This window comes from Dipteris shenzhenensis, unplaced genomic scaffold (genome assembly GCF_047967505.1).
Source record: "Dipteris shenzhenensis isolate YYH24624 ecotype China unplaced genomic scaffold, Dip_SZ_1.0 scaf0008, whole genome shotgun sequence".
Lineage (NCBI taxonomy): Eukaryota > Viridiplantae > Streptophyta > Polypodiopsida > Gleicheniales > Dipteridaceae > Dipteris > Dipteris shenzhenensis.
Window position 1 is genome coordinate 21166 of NW_028239315.1, and position 5199 is coordinate 26364.

The window sequence follows — 5199 nt, forward strand, 5'->3', positions numbered from 1 at the left end:
CGACTTCCTGCTAGTTGAGTGGATAAGATGGCTGCGCTTTAGCTCCCTCCAAACCGGGACGGGAGTGTCCGGCAAGCCCGTTCTGATCTTGGACGCAGTACATCGGAATCCTAATGCACTACTACGAACGCTACCGCGAACCGCCTGCGATAGGGCACCCCCCTGTGCCAACTTTGGCGTGTCAGCTTAGTCATCCTCGTCAAGCCACCTACTGTCTAGCTCTCGGACACTTCTTTCTGTTTGAAGGTAGACGCTACGCCTCGCGCTTCCTGCTCTACCCCAAGGCGCGTAGCGCTTTCAAGAGGAAACCCCGGGCCCCTAACGGGGTCCCTCCTGAGGCTCCCCCCAACCAGGGGGGGGGAAGGGCCGGAGGCCGGTTTCATGCCGTTGGGCGTGAACCCGGAGCGCTCCGGCGCTCTCGCGCACTCCGAAGGTTATCCCTTTAATGATGGGGGAGCGCTTCAGCCGGAATGGGGCGATAGCCTTCAAAGTACTGGGGTGGCAAAGCCCCCCGGGAGGGGGGCGAGATCGAAGGGAGAGGGCCCCGCCAAGCATAGCGCTTCCCCGCCAGCGCCGTTGAAAACTAGCGTTTTCCCTGTAAGGAGAAGCGCTATGCGCCCCGCCTACAGCGAGCGGGAAAGCCCGGCGGGAAAGCGCGCTCCGAAGGAGCGCTGAAGCGCTTCCCCCGCCCCGCTGAGCCCTCTCCGGTTTTCCCGCCTAATGCTTTTCCACGTATTCCTTCCAACGGGATACGCTACCTTGGGATGCTTTACTCCTAACCACAGGGTTCCAAGACGGAGCTTAACTTGAGCCTCGGTTAAGAACGACGATCCACGTTCCACACGGCGCACGATTCCGTGGATTGTTTCATTTAAGGTCATGATGGAGGACATAGCTTACGATCATCGGCTTTAATCATGCCGCCGGGCATTTCATTGAGACGTTGTACAGTGATTCAAATACTTTATCACATCTCTTCGATACGAATACAATAACGGTCGTAGCAATCCCCCCTGGTACCTACTGATACGTCGGAATCCGATTAGTCATGAACATCGTGAGGTGCTGCTTTTCGCGAATCCCAGCATACTCCCGGTTGGGATAGGTAGGCCCTTTCGTCGGGCTTTCTCCCCCCCTGAGAACTGTACGTGGAAGTTTCCCTTCATACGGCTCAAATGCATTCCCAGAGGCCCCTGTAACGCGTCTGCAGGCGCTTGAGGATGAAGGGCATTCCTGGTTTATGCGTAAACGTCCATAGCACCAGATTTCAGATTGATCGGCGGGGATCCGGCTTATTTTTCGCCGACACAAACACCAGAAAGGCTGCGCATGCCTTCGGCCCGCCCGGCTCATTCTTCGCCAACACAAGCAGCAAAGAGATTTTTGCTTGCCTCAGGCCACTTACTGCGTGGCCCGCAACGGGGAACAACCATGACCAATAGAGTCGAAACGCGCGCTACATCCGCAGCAAAAGGGATGTAGTTCCGACGCGCAGGTTGAGGGCTCGTGCTAGGCTGGCCGGGACTAGTTACTAGTCTGCGGAGTCTGTAGTAATTTCTTTCCAGGTCTCCATACTTCCGTACCATCACAATTTTACGAAAGGCAGGTTGTTTACCTCAGAGCGCTACTTCGCCCGATTAAACTCTGTGCTTAAAGCCAAGCTGCCTCTGGATTTGCTTCAATCAATTCGTGGTGAAAGCCACTTTACCCAAGTGGGCCAGTGCAGGTCACGTACCCCTATCCGAGCCATGGTGGCTCGGCCTTTGCTTTTCGGGTCTTCCTCCACCCACATCTCGTTATGTGCTTAGCCCTTACGGACGCACAGATGAATATGGGCTTACCATGTTCCATCAATGGCATCTAACCTATGCCGATTTCGGCGGACCGTGCTCTACCCCGGTGAACTCATGCGGTTTCGACGTGCCCAGAGGCCAAGGGCGAATCCGTTCACAGTCCGTCAGACTAACCAGTCGAAGGTGGCCCTAGCCTCGCCTCGGTCATGCTTCACTGGGCTTATACACATTTGCTTACGCTGTCTCCCCCTCAGCTCACCCTAGCCCCCATCTTGAGGGACGTTGTCCTCAAGGCTTCACACCAAGTCTTTACAGTCAAAGCGTGCTTGAGTAGGGTCAGGCAGAACCGTTGCCCGATGGGAACTTCCCCCATATTGCTATCGATGTCTTCATGTCGCACAACCTCTTAACATTACACCGCTGGATCCCCAATCCAAAGCTTGCTGTGCAGTGACAGTACCAATATCCACTAATCGTTGTTTCCAGATACGGTTGTTGGTTAACATTTCTTCCGATTCGTCAATACGAGAAGCAAATTATTGCGTAAATGAAAAAATATCTCCACTCAAGCCCAAAGGCGGATCTTATGCCACTCCACCTGGTCATGTATAACTGGCATGCATCCTGGCTCCCGAGACTCTTTCATGGAATTCTAAAAGTTTTTCTCGCTCTTCAAAAGCCCACGGGAACGGAGTTGATGCTCCCGCATCCGTAGCATAAGTAGTTAAAGCAGGTAAATAATTTGGAATTCAAGTTATTTCGCGAAATAACACTCATATATATTGAGCTCATAATGATACCTCGCAATTACAAGGTCTCTCTACAGCTGAAGGATAAGCGTGTTCTTGGGCCATCATAGGAACATAGATAGGGTTGAAAGTTACTCGATGCCAGCTGCTGCTGTATGGCACACGTTCACTTGCATCACATACACAAGTGCTCTCTGAACCGTGCGAGATGGTCACCCATCACACGGCTCTCCAACTTGAGTTACCGGTTCTAGATTCCCAGGCGTTGGGTGCAGCGTTACCACGGTTTAGTTTTCGCCTTGCCGAAGTACTTCCATCCATGAGCATTTAGGTGACATCGGGGCTAAAGCCTTCGTTTGTAAAGCCAACGAAGCAGCGAACGTGGGTCGAAGGCCCGAAGGGCTAGGGAAAGTGCGGAGCGCGGCAAGCGCTCCTTTACCTCATTCCGGGATAACCTTCGGAGCGCGCAAAAGAAAAGCGGGGAGAAAGCGCTGGGTTGTGCTCCGGCCGGGACGGAAGGACCCCGGAAGTCGTACATTCTGGCAACATCTTCGAAGGGGGTGGAGTTGACTGGCCAATTCCCCATCCGGGTGTTCTGACTAGCACAAACCCCGCCCGGCACTGCTCAAGTGTGCGACGTCGGTCCGTCTGCCGATTTAGGCCCCTTCCCTTCTACTTTCTAGCAGCACTTTCTGTTTACACGGTTCCCAAAGCGGAAGGTAGGCAGGTACTACGAGCCCTCTGTCCCACACATCTATCCTAAAGTGTGGTTCACCGGTTTCACCGAATGCTCCTATCTCTCGGCAAAGGTCGTGTGAGTGTGCGGTTATGCTTCAGATGTTTGCTATATTCATATCGAATCCCGGTTTCCCTTATCCCCGGTGCACTCGCTTCAGATCTTCAACACACAAGGAAAGACGCGGTGGGGAGAAAGCCCTAGCTGCCCAACACGTCCGGCTGATCATTCCGCTGGCACCTCGCATTCACGATACTCCCCATTCAACTGCCACTTAAGGATGTAGTTGGAGATACGCCAAGAGTTGGCTATTCCCAGTTATCTCCTTTTACGACATGCTGTTGTCGTCGCCATATCCCATATGTCGATTAGTAATATCCGCCTCGCCGTGGGTCTCTGCAGCACCTCTAAGGAGGACTTCATTCATTCGGTGACTTCGCAGTCGCCCTCTGAACGATCAAAATGAGGTAAAGCTTGAAGATACGTTTTATACTCGATTAATTTTTCCGTGCCTCTAGTTGGGTAGGCGCCGGTCTTTTGTTGGCCAGATCCCCCCGGCAGAACCGTACGTGCAAGTCTCCCCGCATACGGCTCACGCCATTTCTTACGGGGGCCCAGCATTCATTCGCCGGTGAAATGTATCTCGTTCGGTAGCTTATGCGCGTACGTGAAATTTAGGCTGCTGCCCCCAAAGTTTTGTAACTTTCTTCCAGGGTCCCGGGGGGATACTTCCTCCCGGAAGCAAATTATCCTCTCTAGGCGGCGCTGTCTGTCGTACCGTAAACCCGCTAAGGCCTTGGCCTTAGGCCCGGCCCGTAGGTCCGTGGGGCCGGCTCCTCATTCTCACTCCTTTCCCCAGCTTGAACAGAATAAATCGGCCTTTCCATTCCCGTCAAATGACCCGGCCTTCCCGGCTTGACCGCCCGGTTATGCTTCCGTAGCTCCGTCGGTTCTCGTCCCTGCGGCTGGGCTGCTTTTCCCGCTTTCGGCGCGCGCTGGCGGGCCTACCACGCTTCGCGCCTGCGTCTCCGCCAGACAGTATTTGCCAGTAGTGCCATCCTACCCGACCTGAGGATTTGGTTTGTCCCTTGCGGTTAGCCTACCCATTCCAACATGGAACAAGTGTAGGTTGAAATAGGACCCCGGGCTGGTTACACGTTCCACTGTGCCGAGATGCGGAGGGTGCTGGTCGTGATAATCACCCCGCGGGGTATGCGCGTGCGCTCTTGACGGGCACTCCAGGACCCGCCAACGCGTTCTCGTTTCCGAGAAACCCCGGCGGTTGGCTTGTAAGGTAACCGAAGTAGGGGACTAAGGTTCTCCCTACCATTTCTCCCTGTTTGGACCTCTAATACGGATAACGAGGCCACCTTCACGACCTTCTCCCTTCCTTCCCTTAGGCGGTTCGCCTCACTTGAGTTGCTCGACAAACCTTTGCCCGGTGCTTATGACGCGGAAGTTGCCTCCACGCGCCACCCGTGCCAGGGAACAAGCAGGGCGTCGCTGGCGGCATGGGATATGCCGACTCGGCGTCAGCGGCTTCGTGCCGCACTGGAGTGATCCAATGTGCGGTTCCGCACGTTCTACCACTTCTCCATTCATTTCCGATACTGATCATGAAACACCATAAGCAGCGAGGTGTTAAAGTCCAAGATTCGAAGTGAAATTCTTGATTTGTTTGTTAGACGCCGTATTGAATCATTCTTGTTTTTCCCACCAGCCTACGACCGGACTTGAACCGGTTGCCGTTTCCCGGTACATGGGAATGCTCTACCCAAGGAGCTACGTGAGCCAAAATAGCCGCTGCTGTTTCTATTACTAAACAATGGAATTGCTGATCGTCGTGTAACTCTGATGAATCCGCATCCTATTATTATTACTATTTCACTCCCTCGACACCCTTTCACGCACGAGGAAGAAA

At 53.9% G+C, this 5199-nt stretch overlaps 1 pseudogene; it reads left to right on the top strand.

Moving 5' to 3' along the window:
• Positions 1-2750: 2750 nt before the first annotated feature.
• LOC147879474 (uncharacterized) lies at positions 2751-3744 on the top strand (annotated as a pseudogene).
• Positions 3745-5199: the final 1455 nt, after the last annotated feature.